The following is a 12,951-nucleotide window of genomic DNA, read 5'->3' on the forward strand; positions in this document are numbered from 1 at the left end:
ATCAGGCTCCTCTGTCCATAGGATCTTTCCAGGCAAGAATACTGGAGTGGGCTGCCATCTCCTCCTTCAGGGGACCTTCCGGACTCAGGGACTGAACGTGCGTCTGCTCCGTTGGCAGGAGGATTCTTGCCACTGAGCCACCTGGGAAGCCCAGAGTGTACTGTAAGGTGCACGAATGCTTCTGCTGCCTCAAAGAAAACTTTGTTCCAACATGTTATTTATTCCCAGGGACTGTACACATTCCAGATGACATCACCAGGGCTGCTAGTGCACAAGAAAATAAGCAAATGAGACACACATTGGCTCATGTGGCAAATCACCGGGTTTGCCAAATGGAAAAGAACAAAAACGGGGAGGGAAAACATTTTGTTTTCAATCTACAAGGATATTAATAAAACTCAAACCCAGCATTCTGTGGCTACATTTCCCAGGAAGAGGAGTCTTTTCTGGCCAAAAGAACATAACAACAAACTTTTGTATCTGAGAAATATGTATCTCATGATGTCATTTAAAAACCCACTATTTACCATGACTAGGACCAAAAACATGTTTCTTTGAAACTTGGACACCAAGAAAAAAAATGAGGGCAAATTCTACCTAAAATAATCTGCAGTTCAGGATAAATCAATTCAATGAGTGTAATTTGATGCATTATATGTCACAGTTTAAAGTCAAAAGCTGCTCTAGATAAAATTCGAAGGATAAAATAAACAGTAAGTCACCACTTACTAAAGAGAGGATGAAGTAAAAGAAATATGAAAGTTTCTTAAGAGCCTTTCTAAGTAAATGCAATTTATAGACATCAGTGAGAAATGAAAAAACCAAACTTTATAATGCTGAATACCAATACAAATAGAATAAGCTGAAGCCTCATTATGATTGAAAACTTATGGATACAATTCTTAGCAAATTTGTTTGAAAGTGATCAGTGATTAAAAATATTAGTTAATACTGTGTGTCAGGAACAATCTGGAGCACTTTACAAAATTAACTCATTTAATGCTCTTAACAATTCTTTATAATACTATGATGACCCCATTATAATTCCCATTTTGTGGCTGAAGTAACTAAGGCTCAGAGAGCTTAAGAAAATTGTCCAAGGCCTCACAGCTAGTGATTATTAGCACACAGTAATCTCGATGAGGCTAACTAACAAAATTTCAAAGATACCGATAAATATTGAGAACTTAAGAGGCATAATTCCACTAGAACATAAAAATTTTTGATAGAGAAATTTCCCTTAGTAAAGTAATAATGCTGAGATATCTAGATGGCCTACCTTGGGGATATAAATTATTATAATATGCATAAACACATAGTCTTCCTTGAAATAAAGGCCAGCACAAATAAAGTTTACCATTTGCTTCTGACAACAAAAGGAGAAATTCCTGTGCATTGATATACTTATCAGGATTAAACAATTAAACTTATCAGGATCAACTGGGCAGGCGTAATTTCGTAAAAATGTTCCTTTTTCCTTAGAGTCATTGGGCTTGCACATATATCAAAATACCACATGACAGTTTTTCCTAGTTTTTAATCCCTTTCTGAATTCTGTAACTTGAATGACACATACATACCGAAAAGGAGGAAAAAAAAGAAAGGCAACTGGTCCTTTGATTTTAATAGGGTAGAATTTATTTGGAAAGTAAGATTCCTTATTATAAACTGTACCTCTTTCTGGAAATATTTAGAATTTTGAAAGAAGTAGCCTTGGCAAGAATGTAGCACAGTCCTAAATTTACAGTGGAAAAAAAAAAACAAAAACGGCGGGCCACAGAGATTCAAGTTAGAAGTGAGGTTACCATCAGGAGGAAAGCAGGGCATGGCGGCAGCAGCAGCAGCAGGGCATGGCACACTGGCTAAGAGAAGGGGAGCATTTACTAGCTGCATGATCTTGGGTGAGTTATTTAACTTCTTCAAGCTTCACTTTTCTCATCGCAAAACAGGGAAATGTTTCATGGGGCTGTTGTGGAAATGAAATGGGATTACAAATACAGTGTGCTTTTGCACAATACCTGACACTCCAATGAGGGTCACTGTTCTTGTACTGTGATCTCTAACTGATTCCCAACCAGCTGGTGTCAGAACTTGATGTGAAGCACTTTGGGAATTAAGTGTTGTTAGAAGTGAAGTGAAGGGAAGCTGGTTCCTAATTCCTTCCTTACACCTGGGCCTAAAGGGGCAAAATCATCTATCATTAGTCCTTTCTGCAAAATGCAGTATTATTCACCACTTCCTCCCTTCTTTTACCCCTAGAGCAATTCCTCAGCTTTTAGGAAGCATTTTTCAGTCAGAATGTAACTTCGAAGCTGACTATTCTAAACTCTCAGTCAGGAAGGTTCAGAATTGGCTTTCACAAAGGGGATAAACCCTGCATTCAGGAAGTCTGACCGGCAACAATTCCAGGGCTCTCACATTACCCGCTTCCTCCTCGTTATTACAGTTGGGCTCTTCCTGGAAGGGGGAGTCTGCTGCTTGATTAAACATTCCAATCACATCATCACTGAGCAAAATCACAAAATCAGCCTGGTCTTAATCAAATGTGTTTACCTCTCCTTGGGAAAGGCTTTCAAATTATAAAACATTTCACAGATCAGATATGTAGGGAACAATTCCCTATCTCTCTCTCTTTCTTCAGTGGCATCTCAAGCCCCCGATCATAGGAGACCAGCCAACGTGTACTGAGCACTTCCTAATGGCCAGGCACGCCACCAAGTGCTTTTGCTTACACTTCCTCATTTAGTTTTCAGAGCGATTCGTAGGAGGAGGGAGGATCTAGTCTCATTCCCATTTTATAGATGAGATGACTGAGGTCAGGGAGACTAAGTAAGTTGTCCAGGGCTGCACTGTCAACCCCAGAGCTACTAAAATCCAACAGCGGTGTGGACAGGTCCTCAGCAGACCTGGTTCAGCCACTGCCCAGATATTGTTCCTTTCTCTCTGGCCTCAGTTTCCCTTCTTGGAGACGATGTGGCCACTCTGAAAGTTCCCTTCTAGCCTGACGTTCCACAGCCGGCTGCTGCTGCTGGCGGGCTTCTTTGTTTCCATGCTCAGCTGCTCTGGCCGGGGCCTCCCCCGGCTCTGCCCTGTTTTGTTTTTGCTGCTGGACCTACTACAGACGCACTCCTGGCAGAGCCGCCCGGAGCACAGCCGAGGAGGCTTCCTCTTTCGCTCAGTTCCTGGCCGCTTTAGTATGAACAGAAAAGGTGGGCAGGGGCCAATTGGCAGAAGCCACAGAAATAGCAGCACATGATTCTCTACGAGCAGCAGAAAGGTCGGCACGCAGGACCCCGCCATCTGCTGAGCTCTCTCACTGACTAAGGTTGCTCTTGGCACGCAGAGCCACCTGGGGTTTCCACGCTCGTTTCCCTCCGGTCAGAGTAGACAGCTTTGGTGATAGACAAGTTGGAAGGGGATGCTTCGTGGTCCTGTGCTAGCAACCGGCCAGGGACAGGAGATGGACAGCTTTAACTGCAAACCCACACAGGAACACCCCCCTGCCACAGGCAGACACATCTGAATCTCTCGTTCTGCAGACTGCAACCTCCTGGGGAGGTCCTCCCTGGGTCCAGGCCACCTCTGAGCACACAGGAAAAGGTGTGCAGTTCAAGGATGTGTAAGCGGCGGTGACTCAGTCATCCCAGCACGGGTGGGAAAGGCGGGTTCCCTGGATTAGCAGGCTCCCTCCACCAGCTCCACATCCTCATTAGCAACTGCCTACAGGGATCGCAGGCTGGGGCTGTCTGCAGCACAGTTTCTCCTCTCCCTGTCATCCTCCCCCACTCTCTCTCCCTCCCTCTCTCTTTCTGAGTCTAGGACAATACTCAGGCCAGGACAGTTCCAGTCATAACTGGATCTTTCCATGACTTAGTAGCACACACGAGGATTTGCTGGAGTGGTGTTTTGTTTTGTTTCACTACTATTAAGCAAGATTGCTTCATAATCCTTTAAGTGTTTTGTAGCCAAGTTTTATTTACATATCCTGGCCAGCAAGCACGTGATTAACCCAAGGATGTCACGGAGGGAAGGCAAATGCTACATCTGAACAAAATCGGATGCTGTTTCGGTGAGGAGACAGACACAGCTGAGCTGTCCAAAGGACAACCGTCTCTCGGGCCAACACTACACAAAACTCTCCGAGCCTGGAGACCCTCAGGGACCAGAAGGAGCTGCTGAGGTAGGGGCTCAGATGCACGTGATTCTGATTCCAATTCCTCTCTTTTTCTTTCACTCTCTCCACTCTGGGGGCACAGTGTTAGGAAAGCCAGATGCCCAATGGTGGTAAGCTGTCTGTTCGTTTATCACAAGGATACCCTTATGACGTGGGGTCATCCTACAATGCACACCACCCAGAAAACAAGCTGCAATGGCATCGACAGGAAGGAATTCTTTCAATCAATGTTTATGGAGTGGCTTGATGTGAAAGAATCATGCTAGCAACTATCAAAGAGCTTTTCACATCTTTCACCCATGATAAAGATAATTAGAGCTGGTTATGACCATTCTCATTTCTCAAAAATATATCTGGTGATCAATCTACCAGAAGGTTAAGTGGATGCTGATTTATCAGTGAATTTTTTTAAGAAGTAAAAGAAACTTAAACCCTGGGACCTAGATTCCTTGGTCTCTTCACTAATGAGAATTCCTTAAACATTAAAATCAGCATTTCCCAGGAGGTATTAATGAGGTCTTGACTCTATATCGTCTGTGTGTGCGAGCATGCTCAGTCGCATTAGCTTCTTTGTGACCTCCATAGACTGAAGCCCACCAGGCTCCACTGACCATGGGATTTTCCAGGGAAGAATCCTGGAGTGGGTTACCATTTCCTATTCCAGAGGGTCTTTCTGACCCAGGGATCAAATCCACACCTCCTGCGTCTCTTGCATCGGCAGGAGGATTCTTTACCACTGATCCATCTCAGAAACAGCAACCTCCTATTTCTAACTCTCATCCCTCCACACTGCCTAGCTAATGCAACTTTAAAACAAGTAATTTATCTTCTCTGATTATACATTTTATTATCTTTAATACAAAGGGACTGTGTTAAGGGTTTTTAATTTCTTATCTAGTTTAAAAATCATGTATTTGTTTAATGAAAGACTATTAACACTGTCAATGGCAGGTTTTATTTTAACCTTTAAATACAAAGGCTGTACAGCACACAAAAAAGATCATGTTGCCATAATATTCTAGCGAAATATTTTTGCAAAAATTGCCTTGCTCTTCTTGGAAGAAAAAACTATCATGCCATCAGGCTCTGTGATAAGATGCCAGTGATACAGGATAGAAGATAGCGGTTTTATTTGTTTGCTCTGAATGAGCAAGGCTCTGAAAGCGCTAGGATCTTCCCCATGGAAAATGTGTTTGCCTCTAATATTATCTCTCGTGATCGGGAGTCAGTGTTAAAGGTTTGTGAATGGATTTCAGAATGTGCAAGTGGCACCTCCCATCGTTAGCTGTCTACATTTTTTTATAACCACTTGCATACTTTTGGTCAACCACTGTAAAATAAACAGTCCTTCCCAAATGTTTTTGTTTTCTTTGACAGCACAGCAATAATTCACTTGGAATGCTGTAGAATAGAAGAGCACTTTAATGCTGTTCTAACATGGCTTTTTATGATTTCTATCCATCAAGTTGTTTTTAAGTTAAAAGATGCCAGACTGAAAAGAGCCTAAAAGAGCATAGTCCACTCTGGAGATGTACTAGGCTTATCTCTTCTCTGCCTATCCCTTCAAAACATACATATGTACAATATACGCAATAATCACACATGTGCACATGCATAAATTGATGTGTATACACATACTCAAAACGGATATGAAAAACAATATTCATCGAAAGCGTTGGCTGTTTTTCTTTTTGTACTTGTACTTCTGTTTCATGCTTGAGAAGTATAACATCTCTGTGAAGGTATGGATTTGTGTTCATGAAAATGAAGGTGGAAATTAATATTTATTTCTGCCTAGAAAATGTTTTAGGAAAAAATGTCCCTAACACACTCTTGGTTTATTTGATTAAATACATTTGATCTCTTTTCTCCAGACACACACATACTAAAGAAAGAGTTTAGAAGAAATAAATAGTTTGGCCAAGAGAGCTTTTCTTTTTTGAGGGGCTGGGGAATGACTGTCTCAGACGTATGTAGCGGAATAAAGTATATATCTGTGTGTCAAAATGGAAGGATGGGAATTAACTTGAGAATGCTGCACAGCTTCTGTGTAGCACCACATGGATTAGCTTTCTATGGGACAACTTTGGAGGTAACGAATTGGAGATTGGGCAGAGATCTATTTTCATCTTACCCATCGTCTTCTCTGAGAAACCCGTTCCTAGTCTGCACACCACGGCTCTTCAACCGTGATCTATGACACGCACGGGTAAGCCTTGTGTTAAGGTGAATTTCAGAGGCAGGGAGTTTATCAGCTGAGCCATCTTACCTGCATTCCTTGCAAATGATTTGAGCCCTGGAAGCCAGGCCTAGCTTTGGGCTTCTCCAGCAGAGAGCAGTGAAACACTGTCAATAAACTTAATCCTGGAAGCCAGAGTAGCTTCTGAGCTAAGAGAAAAGGCAGAAGCAGAACTGGCAGGCTCATCAGAATTGTAAGGAATGGGAGGATCTGGGCTTGTAGATTTTCAAAGCTGGATGTGTGTTAGAGGTTTGATGCCGACGCGGACAGCACTGCATATATTTAGACATTTAAATATTAGTCAAACAACAGCACTTCAGAGCGAGACAGATGACCCACACACAAAGTGTATGCCTTCCAAAACTAGTCTCTCACTTTAACCATGCAATCACTGTATTATCACACATTTATTAGGTCACTTTCATTTGCATTCAGTATTATCGCAAAGTCGACTCTTCAATCTTGTTCTCCGATCATCTACCTTGGCAGTTCTTCTAGCATTCCTTGTTCACAGCGCGGTAACTGCTTGGCAAATCAAGTGCCATAAGGAGTTTGCACACATGCATTCTATAGGAAACATGGTTGCAAGAGCCGTTTTAAGAAGCTGTGGCTCCAGTTCAACATGAGGTTCCTAGTGGGGATGTGTGAATGATGCTTCCAGGTGAGGGGATTTATGACAGGACACTTGAATTTGTTAACAGTACAACACAAAAATGCTAAATTCCCTGGACACCAGCCCTTGGCTGGGGTGCAAATTGGTTCTTTTCCTTCCAATCAACAAAAGCTGATGACAGAGAATATTAGTGAATGGACTGTGTTTGTGTTAAGCTGCTCTCAAAGAAAACCTCTTGTTTTCACACAGGAAGTATGAGCACTAAGGATCCCATGAGGTGGTTTATATGATCTGACCTGTTACTTTTCTTGGATAAAAGGAAGTTTAATCCATTCTATGTTTTCTGAAGCAAAGTTATCAGACAGATTATTCTGCAAAGATCTTCAAAAAAATAAAAACAAAAACAGCAGGCAGATCATGCATTTGCTCTGTGGAAACAGGAGGTAATATCCTCTGTATACATCAGTGGCTCCATGAGTTGCTATTCTGAAATGTTCTACTCTCTTCAAGTGCTGGCCTCAGATGGCAGCCTGTGCAGGCTGCCAAAATACTAAGTGAGGCATGGGGCGCTACACATCAAAGGGGAGAGGTCAGCATGGCAGCATGCCCGAAAAGCACGCTCTACAAAGGATGAACTTCGAAGAGACCGGCTCACATCAAAAGTCACCGCGTGCTCTACATTCCCCAGTGCCCAGGGTCATTTTACCTTCCACTGGCAGCTCTTCTTAGCCAGTCTAGCTCCCATCTCTGGAAGGAAAACTCCCTCCTCTTCTTTACTCCTCCTGAAGCCCCTCTCCCATCCCATCTCAGCAAAAAAGAGACACCTCACAACCAGAAAACGACTTCCAGGGTACACCCAGAGCTGCACACCTCAGGGTGAGGCTTCCTGGGGCAGGATAAGGTGGCGAGGCTGCTCTGCTTGGGAAAGTGCAGCCTCGCTGCACCATGTCAACGTTCCACCCCCTCGGCCTTTCCCAAGGCCTCAGTGAGAAAAAAAAATTTTTTTTTTGGGTTCTTATCAGTTCAAACAAGAACAATGAATTCCTCAAGCCCACAAGAATGTGACAAGGTGTCAACAAAGCCGACCAGGAAGGTGATGTATGGCCCGTGAGCTGCAGCTCCCATAAATCACATCACAAAACAGAGCTACAAAGAACGAGCCTTGCAAGTGGAGTGCAAAGGGCCAGCTCCCTGCACCCTCCAGCAGGCACCCCCACACTCCACCTCTCCCAGTGACCTCGCTGGAGCACACCTGTCACCCCCACACCAACAAACTGGCCTACTCAAGGGTTAAGTTCTTTTCCTTCAGTGGCCAACATGCCTCGTACATGGGGAGCACTGTATAATTTAATGTGCTTCAGAGACATGGGTTGATATGGCTTTGTTGAGGGCTGTCTGGCAAGTTCGACGTGAACCCCCAACTTCAAAGGTTTATAAATGACAGAAGTATTTGTTCTTCAGTCGAAACTGGATTTAGAAAGTTTGGGCTTTGGTGGTGAAATGATTTTATGGTTTTCAAAAATAAAATGTCAGGAGTGGTTTTGCCTGCTTTGTAAATGATACAAAGAGAAATTGAGAATTACCCAGATAGCATCCTTTTCTGGGTTCCTAGGATGTGGCTTTCCTGAAAGGAAAACTAGATGTATAGTTGTATACAGATCAAAATTAGGAAGGAATGGGACTATTTGGCATTGCCTTCTGCAAAGTAACTTATTGGCAAATAAAGAATTATCAAAGAAGATATTTTCCATCACTTTTTAAACATGTCTGGTTTATATTTGACACCATGATTTGGGAGTGAGTGTACTAATGGACTTCCCTGGTGGCTCAGACTGTAAAGAAGCTGCCTGTAATGCAGTGGGAGACCTGGGTTCAATCCCGGGAATATCCCCTGGAGGAGGGCATGGCAATCCACTCCGCTATTCTTGCCTGGAGAATCCCCATGGACAGAGGAGGCTGGCTGGTTACAGTCCATGGGTCGAAAAGAATTGGACACAGCTGAGCGAATAAGCACAGCACGGCACATCTCCTGAAAATATTTAAATACAATATTTGCTGAATTTTGAGGAAATCAGAATTCATTCTACAAAAAACATTATACAGAACTGCTGTTTTATAGGGGGGAAAAAAGTGCCTTAAATACATACTTAATCAACAGACCAGCTCAGCTAAGGTGAATTATTTATAAGCGCATATTAAAATGATCTCTAGTTGCTACATTCTTATATAGCAAGTAGTTTAGGGAAAAAAGAAAGACTTTCTAAAGAAACAGTGTTATTGAAAACCATGAAGCAAGAATAAAAGAATAAACGGAGGCCAGGGGCAGCCTAGTTGAATCATAGTTCTATCGTTTCCATCTAACCATTTTTAAAAAATCAAAGCATTTAAAAATAGCTGGAGTGGCAATGAGCTCTTTCTCTACTGACTAACCTTGCTTGTTTCTTAAGACAGTGAAGATAATCCAAACAAAAAGCAAATTTTAAAAAGGAAAGTCACTGCTACCAAACTGGTAGTTCCACCTCAGAGAGAATGGACTTATGACTGAAATAAGCCTTGGTATTAAAAAAAAAAATAAAACGTACAGTGATTTAAATAAGGAATTATCTGCAAGCCAGTGTGATGGTTGAAATAATAAACTGAGGTGTTATAAATGACATGTCTTCGAGATTATGTCAATAAGTCAACTTGGAATAATATGATATACTCATTTAAGAATACACAGCTACTCAATTAAATAAGGTCCATCTGGTATTACTGTCAATAAGACAACCAAAGAAAGCATGGGCTGAGCCATTGTCAATGTGTCTTCCAAGATGAGAATGGAGAAGTGAAAATTCAGTTTGGAGCTACTTTGGAATAATTACCTGCTGCATGAACCCTATTAAGACATAACTGTTCCTTTTTATTTTCACACATGTACAGTTTTGAAAAGAGAAATTCACTATGGCAACAGCATCAAGCTCCATGGTACATCTACAGGACTATTCCTGGGGAAAACCCTCTTTCTGGTTGAATAAAGAGGGAAGAGGAGACAGGCGCACAGGCAGACCTGTGAGATTCCAATTTGCTTGCCCTGGAGAAAATGCAGAAAGAGCCACACCTGCTTCAAAACGTGGCTATTTCCATAAGATGGAGCTCCAGACTGGACAAGGTGAAGAAGAGAGCCCTGGGGATGACCATTTGAAATCTCTACTATTTAAGCATACTTGTGAAAATATTAGGGGATTCCCAGGTGGCATTAGTAGTAATGAACCTGCCTGCCAATGCAGGAGATGTAGGAGACTGGGGTTCAGTCCTTGGGTCAATTCTTGCCTGGAGAATCCCATGGAGGAGGAGCCTGGTGGTCTATAGACTATGGGGTTGCAAACAGTCGGAAATGACTGAAGGGACTTAGCATGCATGCACATGAAAATATTAACCTTTCTATACAGATACAGAAAAATAGATGAATCAGAACATGATCATCCATTCTTTTTTTTTTTTTTCTTTTCTTAAGATACTTTGCCAAGCCATAAGGAGGTTCCATGGGTAAATCTGGGCTGGTAGGTATCACGAATTGGCAAAGATCGAGTGTACACAGGTTACCTGTATTTCACTCCAATGAAGCTGGTGAGGCACCCGGGATCACCCTAAACCTCCTTCTGAAAAAGACTAAAACAACTTCTAGAAGGAACCACATCTTTAGTTGGCTTCCTTCCTACTGGAAACCTACAATTTGTTGTCTGAAACAATTTGCTCCCATTGAAAAGACAACGCTTAAAATTTCCTGAATATTTGCCTCATGTCATTAAAGGCTTTACACTTGCACCCAACGTGTCTCAGCAAGACTGACAAAGCCTTCAGTGAAGCAGCAGACTTTACAGAGCTTTAAATTATCTACATTTTCGTATATTTGTTACTTATATGCTTTAGGTATACATTTATTATTCACATTATATATTTATTAATTTTGATTTCCAACTTGTAAAATAAAAATAAGCTTTATCTGAGATCTATGAAAAGTATTAAGGATAAATTCTTACTCTTATGCACAACTACCTAGTGTCAAAAACAAACCAAGACCCGACTCCAGGTAAATGCAAACAGTGAAGAAAGGACAACTGAAAAATTATTACAAATTTGGTCCATCCCATTGTCACTTCATTCACTAAGCAAATACTTATTAAACACCCACGGTTGCACAGAGCTATAGTAAGGTGTTACTGGTGTTTAGTCACTAAGTCGTGTGTGGCTCTTTCGAGACCCCGTGGACTATAGCTTGTCAGGCTCCTCCGTCCATGGAATTTTCCCCAGGCAAGAATACTGGAGTGGGTTGCCATTTCCTCCTCCAGGATACAAAATAGAATCTCATTTATTATTTGCCATTAATTGGCTTACTTTAAACAGCCTTATGACTTATCTTTTATGTATATGATTTTTGAGTTCTATAAAGCAGGGACAATACGTTTAACCCCGCAGGTTAACCCCATGAAGTCCCTTGTCCTTTTTTTTTGTTCCTGTTTTTGGCTGCCCTGCTTGGCATGTGGGATCTTAGTCCCCTGACCAGGGATTGAACCTGTCCCCCCTACACTGAGAGCTCGGAATCTTAGCCACTGGACCACTAGGGAAGCCCCTAAAGTCCCCTGTGTTTATTATGGGGCTTATAACAATAATTTCCTGAGGATGACTATAATAAAATATAACTTATGTGAAGTTGCTCAGTTGTGTCCGACTCTTTGTGACCCCATGGACTGTAGCCCACCAGGCTCCTCCGTCCATGGGATTTTCCAGGCAAGAATACTGGAGTGGGTTGCCATTTCCTTCTCCAGGAGATCATCCCCACCCAGAGATTGAACCCAGGTCTCCTGCATTGTAGACAGACGGTTTACAGTCAACTTAGTAATGTTTGACATTTAAATACATATGTACATATACATTTATTTCATATTACACATATACACATACTTTATATGACTAATTAGACACTATGCTTTCTACCAAGCTCTCTCTGTATCAGTATGAGAAATTAAATTTTAATGAATGTGACTCACTAATAATTACATTAGAAGTCTCTCCTCTTCTCTTTCACTCTGGTCTATTAAAATAAATACCAATCTTCCCACACCTGGCTTCTATTTTTTTTTTTCACACCTGACTTCTAGAGTGACTATATATAGCCACATACACTCAGCCTAGATTCAACACAAATTAAATATTAAGAGAAGGAAATAAACCTTTTCTGCTGATAACTGGCCTACTTGGATTTCCTAGCGCCATTCATTTCTAACATGCCTGGCAACATAACAGCACCCAAGGACATAGTGTAGATACTGACATGCAGGTTGGACACATTCGTTTCTTGGATGCTTTGTCTGAGATAGATTGTGCGCTATGACCTGAAAATACAGTGAGGAAGGAGACAGAGTCCTCTGTGTGAAAAAGGGTAAACAAACAATTATAGTACACTGTGAACTGTGTTCTCCTCAGGGAGTGTGCAGAACTCCAATGATGGCAAAGAGGAGGGGGTAGTCATTTGGGAGATGGAGAACCATATTTGAACTGGGGTTTGGGAGGTGTGTGAGATTTGTCCAGATGGAGACAAAGGTCAAGAATACAACAATCAGAGCGGAGCTGTGAAATAACCAATAGAGGTTTCAGAAAGACTAGGCTTTTCGTACTAATGGAGTGAAGATTACAACCAGAAGATGATAAGAGGCAAGATGAGAAACTCAGCCTAATGCCAGAAGCAACATAAGAAATTTAAACTTTTGCCCTTGGGTGAATGGAAGCCACTGAGGCATTTGGTCTTGGAGACAGCGCTTGCAGGAGTATTGAGGGTGGCTGGAGACAGGGAACCTGGCAGAAGACCAGTGCAAAGAGTTCAAGGGAGGGATGATGAGGGCCTGAAAAAGGAAGCAGCAGTAAGCACGGAGGAGAAGAAAACTC

This window comes from Budorcas taxicolor, chromosome 5 (genome assembly GCF_023091745.1).
Source record: "Budorcas taxicolor isolate Tak-1 chromosome 5, Takin1.1, whole genome shotgun sequence".
NCBI classification, from domain to species: Eukaryota; Metazoa; Chordata; class Mammalia; order Artiodactyla; family Bovidae; genus Budorcas; species Budorcas taxicolor.